The sequence below is a fragment of the Sus scrofa genome, chromosome 12 (assembly GCF_000003025.6).
Source record: "Sus scrofa isolate TJ Tabasco breed Duroc chromosome 12, Sscrofa11.1, whole genome shotgun sequence".
Taxonomy (NCBI): domain Eukaryota; kingdom Metazoa; phylum Chordata; class Mammalia; order Artiodactyla; family Suidae; genus Sus; species Sus scrofa.
This window is the reverse complement of record NC_010454.4, coordinates 56,670,755-56,682,283: the sequence shown is the minus strand read 5'-3', so window position 1 is coordinate 56,682,283 and position 11,529 is coordinate 56,670,755. Positions and strand designations below refer to the sequence as shown.

The 11,529-nt window shown below is 51.0% G+C and overlaps 1 protein-coding gene across 2 annotated transcripts in view; it reads right to left on the bottom strand.

The window, feature by feature from the left end:
* Positions 689 to 11,529, bottom strand: part of LOC110256111 — a 124,042-nt gene continuing 113,201 nt past the window's right edge. Inside the window, exon 3 of one of the 2 annotated variants that reach the window (XR_002337375.1) lies at positions 689 to 1,009. The gene's annotated coding sequence lies outside the window, so the exon portion shown is untranslated. Of the gene's footprint in view, positions 1,010 to 3,375; positions 5,499 to 11,529 lie in introns of those variants that run through there. The other variant, XR_002337372.1, reaches the window with a different exon arrangement.

Sequence of the window (11,529 nt, the reverse complement as noted above, 5' to 3'; positions counted from 1 at the left end):
GCACAATTCACAAGAGCCAAGACATGGAAACAACCCAGATGTCCACTGATAGATGGTGGGATTAGGAAGCTGTGAGATACATACACAATGGAATACTACTCAGCCATAAAAAAGAACAAAATCATGCCATCTGCAGCAACATGGATGGAACTAGAGATGCTCATCCTGGGTGAAGTCAGTCAGAAAGAGAAAGACAAATACCATATGCTACCACTTCTAACTGGAATCTAATATATGGCACAAAGGAACCTTTCCACAGAAAAGAAAATCATGGACTTGGAGAACAGACTTGTGGTTGTCAAGGGGCAGGGGGAGGGAGTGGGCTGGATGGGGAGCTTGGGGTTAATAGACGCAGACTACTGCCTATGGAATGGATTAGCAATGAGATCCTACTGTATTGTGCTGGGAACTCTGTCTAGTCACTTATGTTGGAGCCTGATAATGTGAGAAAAAAGAATGTGTACATGTATGTGTGACTGGGTCACCATGCTGTACAGTAGGAAAAAGTTGTATTGGGGAAGTAACAATTATTACAAAAAAGATAAAAGAAATAAATAGGTAGATTTAAAAAAAAACCTTCAACAAAGCTTGATTTAGCTAAAGGATGCAAAATAATCAAAGAAGAAGAAATCTAACAATGAAATGCATCACATACTTTCTGCAGAGATGGTATAAGAATGAGGGGGAAGAAAAGCATCCTTCTTTAATGGGACAAACTGCGCAAGTGCCAAGGCCCCCCACCCTCATGTTACCGCGTCACATTCTCTGCCCGTATGGCAGGTGCCCAGTACATGTTCCCGCGGGGAACTCCAGGCCCAGGACAGTCAACAGGATGCTGCACAAAAGTCTGCACAGATGAGGGGTGCGGGCGTGGCCAGATTTCAGGCTTCTACAGAGGAGAAAGGAAGGCGCTCCAGGAAGAGGGATGCCAGCAGCACAGGATTCAGGGTAGCAGGAACCGCCACGAGACTCTTCTCTGTCCCGTGGCCCCTGGGAGCCGTGGGTCTCTCTGGGAGGGGGGAGGGGCGTGACATCAGGCCTCTGCAAGGAGAATGCACTCAAGACACAAAACCTGCCGCAAGATGAGCCATTAAGAGTCTGGATGAATTAGCTCAGGTCAAGGCCCTTTGGGTCTGAAGGCTGAGAAGCGGGAGGGGAAAGGAGGGCAGGAGAGAAGGGAAGGGGAGGGGGTAAGGAAATGGGAAGAGGCCTCACGCCCTCCCTGAGCTCAGCTCAGACCCGTCCCTCCCCCAGAGCCCCCGCAGCACCAGCCTTCCCGATGTCACCCCTGGATCTCTCCCAAAGCCAGGCCACTCTGCTGCCATCACTTACAGCCTCTCTATCCAGACTTCCTCCCCGGGGTGCCTGGATCGCTTCCCAGATGCTCGTCCGTCCGCCCCTACTCCAGCCCTGTCACATCTCTCCTTCAACCCAAGTTTGCTCCAGTTTTAACCGAAATTATGCTATTTTCATCTCCTCCTCTGCCTCTGTCTCTCTCTTCTCTCACATACACACACACAGACGCAGTCCCACGCAACGAGCATTTGCTGATGGAGTTCCTGACATTTCCAGGCACATTCTAGACGATGCCAACAGCAGCTGCCATTTTCCCTCCTCGCCAAGGCTCCGTCTGGCAGCCGCAGCAGCTGCAAGGAGATAGAGCCCTGGCTGCTGTGTAACCACAAGGCAGAACAGGCAGGCAGGCAAGGTACAGAAGGGAGCAGGTGTGGGAAGCACTTCCCAAGGCTGCATGCCCGGAGGGAGGCAGAGGAGGGGGACAGCCCAGAGCCGGGGGCCGCAGACTGGGCACCTCCACCTCCCGAGATCCTCCGGCGTCCCAACGGGGTCCCTGACTTGGGGGCGATTTGCAAACCTGCAGCTCGACTTCCCTCGGATTCTGATTATTCTCCCAACACTGAGAAGGCAGCACAATTCTCCTTGGGATCAAGTGATCAGGTCTGCCTCGCTAATTTTAGAAGGTTAAAAAATGTTGGCCCAGAAGAATAGGCACTCGACTGGAAACGGCCTTCTCAAGGAGACCCTTTTTTAGGTAAATAAAAGTCACTTGGCTCTTAGTGACTGGATTACACATAGTTTCCTCAGATTCTTCTAGTACTGAACCCTTGGAAATATATATATAACTGGCTTAGAAAACAAAACGTGTCTCTTTCTGCCTGTCCCTTTGTTGTTGTTGGTTTTTCCACTTCTAGAAGCTTTTATAAACAATTCCCAGGGCAATTTAAATTGGGGAGCAAGAGCCTCCAGCCTTGAGACTGACCTCAGCTTTCAGCCTAATTCTAGAAACCTTGTCATAAGCCAGATAAGGAATTCTTGTGGGTTCCTTTTCGTACCTGCTGTTACAGGTGAGACAACTTGTGCCCACAGGTGTGTAAAGGCAGTGCACGCTCAAACACTTACTGTGTGGCTCTCTTGGGGGCTTTGATCAATTACTTATTATACAAAAAAGAGGGGGTTTTTCTCAGAGCTGGCATTCCGGAGCATGGGTCACCTTGCAGTAAATTCAACCCCCCAAAAGATCCTTTGTTTTGGGTTTTTTTTTTTGGCTTTTTGCCATTTCTTGGGCCACTCCACGCATATGGAGGTTCCCAGGCTAGGGGTCGAATCGGAGCCATAGCCACCAGCCTACACCACAGCTACAGCAATGCGGGATCCGAGCCGCATCTGCAAGCTACACCACAGTTCACAGCAATGCCGGATCCTTAACCCACTGAGCAAGGCCAGGGAACGAACCCGCAATCTCATGGTTCCTAGTTGGATTCGTTAACCACTGAGCCGTGATGGAACTCCTAAAAAAAGAGCCTTTGTGAAGGTGAGTCAAGCGCAGAGAGGAACCTCTGTAAAATGTACGGTCTAGGCAAGAAACAAATGGGATGGTTGCATTAAAACTCATCAATATCATGAATGTAAGGAAATTTGGAGGTTGCTGTCATCTCTCATAGACCTGGAATCAACCCCAGAAAATGCCAACAGCTTGAATTAACCATTGGAAGAAAGAAAACAAAAAAGATGTTTTAGGAGTTTCCATTGTGACTCAGCAGTAACAAACCCGACTTGTATCCAAGCGGTTGCAGGTTCCAGCCCTGGCCTCACTCCATGGGTTAAGGATCCAGCGTTGCTGTGCGCTGTGGTGTAGGCCGGCAGCTGCAGCTCTGATTTGAACCCTAGCCTGGGAACTTCCATATGTGCGGCCCTAAAAAGACAAAGATATTTTACAAATGGAAGTGCAGGTGTGGACACCAGCAAAGCATCTGGAGGTGCTTTTTTACACATGTGCAGCCTTTCCTAAAACAAGTTTCATTTTCTTAAAAAAAAAAAAAAAAAAAAAAAAAAGCGTGTTTCTCCATGGTGTGTGAAGAGTGGCAATTTTGTTTGTTTTAGAAGGTCATTTTTTTTTTAATTTAAATTTAGACTTTTCTATTAAGGTATCCTCAGTAGAACAGCCGTGCTAACAATACTTTCGAAAACACAGTGTAAAAGCCTCCAGCGCCAAGAAGAAAGGGCTTTTTTTTTGGGGGGGGGGTTCTTTCTTTCTTCAAGCCCATCAACGGGGCCCTGCTTCTGCGGAATGAGCACGTCCTAAAATTGAATGTGGCGATGGCTGCACAATCCTGGGAATCTCATAAAAGCCATTGAATTACACGCTTTCAGTGAGCACAGTGAATGGAATGTGATCTGTATTTAAATAAAGCTGATGATGTATACATTCCGGCTCAAGTGGTCAGCTGCAGAGGCCTGGCGGCGAGAGTCCCGGGGATCCCAGAAGCTTCGGTGGAGGCGGGGGTGTCCACGCCTTTGAGGAGAGCAGGCCGTGAGACCGTCACGCGGGTCTCAGCATCCTCTTCCCTTCTCAGCATCGTGTCTCCGTCTCCCTGGAGGCCTCCTCCCGGCCGGCCGCCCGCCCTTCCTGTGCCCACATGTCCCGCCCTAGTCGCCAGCCTTGTCCTGAGGGACCTTGCCTCTCTCCCTGCAGATGGTGAGTGACAGACAGACTACTACATCTGTTTTGTAAAGTTCTGCACTCCCTAGCTAAACCTGAAAACATTTTATGAATTTGTTGTTGTTGTGTTTTAATGAATCCCAACTAAGTGGGCTTTGGGGGCAACAGCACAGAGTGTGAGAGTGTGTGTGTGTATTTCAAGAAAACGCAACTCAGAATGAGGCCATATGAGACATCTCAGCGTTTGGATTTTTTTCCTTTCTTCATCCACCAGCAGGTTCGTCATGGGGGGAGTTCAAGCAGGAAAACAGACAGCTCATGAAAGGAGTCAGAATTATTTCTGGGCCTCCGAGGCTTGTAAGGAACCATGCAGAGGGGAGCTGGGGCCACACGACCCGCATCGCACATCAGCCTCAGCTCAGACGGGACGACTCCTCCAATGGGACTCGTCTTCCAAAACGCAGAGGGCAAACGGAGCAAACCATTTCCTCCAGAGCGGGGAGGACTCGCGAGGTCAAAGGACTCATGTCAGAGACATCGATGGGCGCGCCCTGTGTCGTAAATCTTTCCCATGTAAATGAAGTCACTGAGCTTACTGGAAAACGTAGCTGAAACCCCCTATTTTACAAGATTGCGGCAGACGTGTTGGAAGGAGAATGAGATCCTCCTCCTTCTGCCCTCTCTCCTCCATCCACAATCAACTGGCTCCAGGCGAAGCCCTCCCCCAAAGGTCCATCATTTCATTAAGCGCTCCCCCCACCACCACTTTTTTTTGAGGCATGAGCTCATCATTTTCAGTTGAATAGTAATAAATGACTTGTAAGAAGGAGCAACTGACATCAGTGCCTTATAAATAACCAGCATTTGATTTCCTTGAAATGTTGACTCAGACGCTGGATGCACACACGGGTACCAGCTCCACGGCGCAACCTCCCAGCCCCCTCAAGCCAGACCCCTTAGAAGCGGCCCGCCGAGCCTGCCAAAGGGACGGTGGCACAGCATCTGGCAGCTGCACCACTGCTTTAGACCAGTGTCACTGTGCCCGGTAGGAATGACAGAAGCAGAGTGGACCTCGTCCCTGGGATCACACCATGCCCAGGGATTCTTCCTGATGGCTCTGCTCTAAGGGGCAAGATTCGCCTTCCCCAGCGCCCTTTGCGAACGGGGGCCCCCGAGGGAAAGGGCAGAGCTTGGCTTTGGTGACCCTATGAGTGTCAGTGCCAACCCCTCCCACACGGGCTGCCTGCCATCGAGGCTGTACTTGTTTTCACGCAGGTCTAGAACAGGTCAGTCTTGGAAGAGCAGAAGACACCTTAGCTTCAAGCTTCGATCCAAAGAACCCCCCATAACTGTCATCAGAAAGCTTTTTTTAGGAAGAACCTAGAGAATGGAGGCTTGCCGTCCAAAGGCCTGAGCTTTAGGACTGGGTCCTGTTTGTTCCTCAAGGCTCCGGGCGGGCTTGCTCCAACGTGGTCAAGGTGCAAGCTCTCGACACGGTTCCCGCAATGTCAGCTGGGACCTCCCAAGGTGCTTCTCCCACCTGTATGACACGGATGCAAACACGGATGCTGTGCAAAGGCTACGCAGACAGACCACAAACCCACCCAGCGTCTACAGTTCTGCCCCACACGTGTGTAGAAAACCCTAGCCCTGGAGCGCTATCTTCCCTCCTGGGGGAGGCGGCGATTACCGAATTTCTAAGAGGCCATTTCCTGTGAGTCCTCCCCGCCACAGCAAGTCCACAGGGCAGTTATCAATCACGTGAGGATTAGGCCATACCGGGAATGCATGCACAGAACAGAACTGACTCAGACATCCGCGATGGAGTCAGAGAAAAAGCCGATGACGAAACAGCAGCCCCCATGGGGGCTGGGGGTGCTCCCGTGGTGCACACGTGGGCAGACACAGGACAGGTGACGGCTTCTCACCCGGAACGATGAAAGCACATCTCAACTTCTCTTCTTCTTTCCACGTCAACTGATTTTTTTTTTCCAGTTTTCCCCCAAAGTTATGTGTTATTATGGAGAAAAAAAACTAAGGGGAAAAACAAAGCATTTTAAAGCACAGCTTCATCTTTGGCTCTTCTCTTCCCCAGGCCCCCAAAAGCAGGGAATCTCTCTGCTCATCTGTCTGCCCTGGCAGACCAGCTGTGCCTCCCAGGTTCAGGGCTACCTCTTCCTCAGTCTCCCAAGAGGCCCCTGTGCTCTCAACCCCACCACCAGGTGGGGCTCAAGGTTCCGGCTCCCCAGTGGTCCTTGCCTCTCATAGAGGTGTCAACTTAAAAAATGTGATTATTAGGGAAATGCAAATCAAAACTACACGAGATACCACCCTACACCTGTCAGAATGGCCATCCTTAATAGGTCCACAAGTAACAAATGCTGGAGAGGGGTGTGGAGAAAAGGGAACCCTCCTGCACTGCTGGTGGGAATGGAAGCTGGTACAGCCACTATGGAGAACAGTATGGAGGCACCTTAGAAAACTATACATAGAACTACCTTATGACCCAGCCACCCCACTCTTGGGCATATATCCGGACAAAACTTTCCTTAAAAAAGACACATGCACCCGCATGTTCATTGCAGCGCAATTCACAAGAGCCAAGACATGGAAACAACCCAGATGTCCACTGATAGATGGTGGATTAGGAAGCTGTGAGATACATACACAATGGAATACTACTCAGCCATAAAAAAGAACAAAATCATGCCATCTGCAGCAACATGGATGGAACTAGAGACGCTCATCCTGAGTGAAGTCAGTCAGAAAGAGAAAGACAAATACCATATGCTATCACTTCTAACTGGAATCTAATATATGGCACAAAGGAACCTTTCCACAGAAAAGAAAATCATGGACTTGGAGAATAGAGTTGTGGTTGCCAAGGGGGAAGAGGAGGGAGTGGGAGGGACTGGAGGCTTGGGGTAAACAGATGCAGAATGTTGCCTTCGGGATGGATTAGCAGCGGGATCCTGCTGTGTAGCCCTGGGAGCTCTGTCTAGTCACTTATGACGGAACATGTGATGTGAGAAAATAGAATGTATACATGTATGTAACTGACTCACCACATTGTACAGTAGAAAAAACATACAAACGATAAAAAAAAAAAAAAAAAAAAAAACACATGCAACTTAGAAGTTGAGAGGTAAGTTTTACCTGGGGCAGAATGACAACTGTAGGCAGCATCTTCGATAGCTCTGAGACAGCGCTCCACAGAGGTTGGGGTAGGGGGGGAAGGTCAGTCTGTGATTTTGGTGAAGGGGGAGGTACATGCAGCCACGCACACATTTTGCAGAAGGTTTCTGCTAGTCATGAAGCACAGATGTCACCATGAGGGGTTTCAGTGCTTTTCTAGATTCGAGGAGATGCAAGAATTGGGCTCATAAAATCCTCTCCTGAAAATACCTAACTGTCTGAGGACCTGTTCTGCTAGTTTTCACTGAGCACAAAGTGCCTCCCTCCTGATCTCCCCCCCACGTCTCTCGGGGGTGTTGAGGGTCCGAGAGACTCAGTCTGCGGGGAGGCAGGTGGCAAGGGCCCTCTGCAGCTGGCAGGGGAGGGGCTGCGGAGATGTGGGTGGGCGGGCACGGCTCGGGGAATGGAGCGTCCACTGTCAAGCAGTCAAACCAGAACCTCTGTCTTTTCAGGTAGGTGTGTGCGCCTCAGTGTGTGTGTGCGCATGCACGCGTGTGTGCAGAGGATTAACGGGGTGTCACAGAAAATTGTCACCACTGGCTTTGTTTCTCCGGGGTTGGACCCCCAACAAAGAGACCACAATCTGCAAAGGCTCAGCTTCGCTGGGTCAAGAAACGCAAACCACAGGCCCTCATGGGATCTGGGCACCATTCATTCGCAAAGACTTCCCAGCACAATAATTACCCATATTGCTCACTATGCGGATGTTGCCAGATTAACTGCTGTATATTTTCATTAATTGCAACACACGACCGCTGCCAGGGGCTCCGTCATCACGAGTGGGCCGTCCCTGAGGCGGCAGCGTCCGCTCCCCACTCTGAGAAGCGTGTGGGGACACTGGCCATGAAGCAAAGACAGGCCCGAGGGCTCAGGCCCCCCTCAATCGCCTCTCATGTGATGCCCACTGCGGTATGAATCTGACACATTTCCCCCCATTTCACATCGCCAAGCTGCACCAAGTCTTTAAAAGCTCAGATGCGTTTCCTATTGTTTTCAGCATGTCTCCCCGTTTCTTATTGTTTCACCAACATACCAACCAGATGGCTTATATTCATCTTATTTACACTATTTTTTTCCCCAGCCAAACAGCATTAATCCAATCGTATAAACTGATCCGTGTAAACTTCTTGCTGCCCCAGACCTACAGCAGCAAGCCCTCGCCTTCGCCCTTGGTGCCCTGGCTGGGTCACCTTGTGGTCGTCCATCCAGCTGCCCGGACTCCATCCTAAGAACTGTTCCATCTTTTTTCCAGTACCTTCTCTCCTCTTCCTCGGAGCCTCCACGGGTGGTCCGCAGAGCCCGGCTTGGCACCATCTCTGTGTCAGGACACTGCCTTGTCCTGATGGGGCTGCTGGAAAGACTGGTTGTTCAAACAAAATCACCCACCAGGAGACGTGTCCTGACCCAGCAGACAGAAGAGACTGGAATTCAAGTTGTCCACGCATCCTGCCCTAGGCACCGACTGCCCCTGGGACCGCAGCGCTTAACTGACTCGCCAGGGCATGTTTACTGAACTCTGGCCAGTGCCCAGAACTCTGCGTGGACTCTAGGGGATACTGAAAAGCTCAAGCCTCCAACTAGACGGCCACATACCCATGTCCTCAGTCGGGAAAGGGGACGTTAGGATGGGGTGGAGATGAACCTGCAAGAAACTAAGAGAACCTGCTGTTTAGCACAGGGAGCCACAGCCCGTCGCTTGGGACAGACCAGGATGGAAGATAAAAGAAAGGGGACTCTGTGCGGATGTATGTATGTGTACAGGTCACTTAGCACCCAAATAAGAAGCTCTTCCTGGAGTTCCCATCATGGCACAGCAGAAACGAATGTGACTAGGAACCATGAGGTTGCGGGTTCGATTCCTGGCCTCACTCAGTTGGCTAAGGATCGGGTGTTGCCATGAGCTGGGGCGTAGAGGTCGCAGACCCAGCTCGGATCTGGCGTGGCTGTGGCTATAGTGTAGGCTGGCAGCTGTAGCTCTGATTAGACCCCTAGCCTGGGAACCTCCGTATGCTGCGGATACAGCCCTTAAAAAGCAAACAGACAAAAAAAGTCCTGCCTGCTAACATGGGCCCTACTTCACGCACCTGGCTTTGTCTTACCTGACTGTCCACATCTCCCCCAAAGCCCGGGCTCAGTTGCCTACATCCTTCATCCGAACCAGCTTTCTCCCCAGCCTCCTCCGAATCTGCTTACACCTCCAGGACTCGGTCTCCTTTCCAAAACGCCTTACTCTCTCCACTCTGGCTCAACTTCTCGGACTCCAGCTCCAGTCCGACCTTCGCAAGAAGTGATCCAGTCGACACAGGCTTCCACATCCTGCCACCCTGCACCGCTCCTGGGGCTGCACTCGTCCACCTTTCCAGCTCCGCTGAGCAGCTCTTTCGAGGCAGGAAGAGCCAATGACACATGTTCCACACACCCTGATGTTACGGAGCCAGGTTGGGCTTCTGACTCATCTCTGTGCCCAGCCCCACGTGAAAAGCCCTCGAGGCCTTATCTCAGCTATTTTGGCAACAGAGAGAAAGGCAACTTGACCAAGTCGAACCTGCCACTTTTCCAAATCTCGCACATGGCTTATAGCAAAACAAGTAGTGCAACTAGCCCCTTCGTCAAACCTGCTTCCAATCTATGGGTCTCCATTTAGCTCCTTGTTTTGGACTCACAGAGAAGCAGCCAAATTCTAATTCCTCTTTCCCCTTTGCAAGAAGAGCAGAGAACGAAAAGAAGCTGGAGGCAGTTCACTTGTCAGGGGTGAAGAGGGGACCCTTTTCTTAAACATCTATTTCAGATGAAAGGGGGCAAGGAGGAAGCATTCAAAAGAATGTGACAGTAAGTCAAAGAGGACGTGGCTGTGAGATACACCACAACCCAGGGCCCCTCGGGATGTGAATTCGGGACACCACTGGCAGCGCTGAGGTCAACTAGAAAGCCCTGGGGCGTGGGTGAGACAGCGAGGAACACGTGCCCTGCTCCTTAGCCCGGACCCGGAGAGGGAACGGCTTGATGAAGGGCAAGTCAAGAGGGAGTAAAGCCTTGTGTCAATATTTAGACTACCCCGGGGAGACCGGGGAGAGGGACTTGTGGTCCAGAGAGAGACAACTAAGCCACTGGGGCCCTGTCTGAGAGCAAGGGAGCTCGTGGGTCTGGGGCGGAGCGAAGGGGACCCCGCTGAGACCCACACCTATGCCTCCGGCGACCCTCAAACGGGTTCAAGGACTAGCACCCAACAGCCAGCTTCCACCTTCTAGACTTCCTCCAATGCCGTCCCGTATCTTGGACCCACCCAGCCAGCCGACTTCACTATCTTTGGGGGAAATTCTGCAGGGCACAGCTTAAGATATTGGAAGCCCTTTGCTTCTAGAAGTCTCTGTGCAGAGTGTCAGCAGCTGCAGCTGCCTCTTGGCGCAGGCATGAACAGGCCCTGCAAATGCCGGCATCCTCAGGGATGACACTGGTACCCAAGAGGACTCCAGGCGGCTGGGGGGAACCCGGGCCGGGGTGTCCTCAGGCAGGCTGGCTGCTGGCCAGGAGGGCTGGCCACCCGGGGCCGAGTCCCGGGGGAATGAGCCTGGGGTGAAGCCACCATCAATCTCTGTTGAAAAATCCTTGTTCAGTTTTCAGTTGGGTTGGGTTTTGTTTAAATGTTGTTTAAACATCTTTGGGTCTGGAAGGGACGCAAGCCCTGGGTTCCTCAGTTCCGCGGAACTCCTTGACTGAGGCCGGGCGCGGCTGATGGAGCATCAGAATCTTGATCAAGAAAACATTAAACAGAAACCAAGCGTTTGATGTAAAAACCTGGCAGCTGTGCAGTCCTTTTACTTCGTACCTACCTGTTGAGAGATGGAGGCTTTCCTTTTGTTTTGGTTGGAAAATTCCTCTCTTTGGATTGGAAAAACACCGTCACTGAGGGTTGGTTTGGTTTTTTGTTTTTTTTTTTTTTTCTCTCTCTCCCCTCCGACAGAGAACCACGTCTCCCTCTAACTATTCTGGGTCCTATTTGCACACCTCACCCAAAATGCACAGGCTTCCTCAGGGAACATAGGGTAATTAGGGGCCCATTAATAACTGTTCTGGTTTATTTTTATCAGCCTGAAGGGGCAGTGCACGCATGGTTAAGGGAGGGAGATAAAAAAGTAAAGGCAGCTCTCAGGATAAAATCCAACCCGTGCAACATCTTCTGATACCAGTGTGACTTTGAAGGTCAAGCCTTAAAAGTCAGTGCTCCAAGCAGGGTCCAGTACGCAGTCGGGGCTCAATGGATGCTTATGGAACCAAGGAGAGGCTGAAGCTGGAGAATAAATGACTTTGGGATATGGAGCCAGGACCAATGCCAGGAAAGGATACAGAGAACTGCTCCCTAATCGTGAGATTAGCGA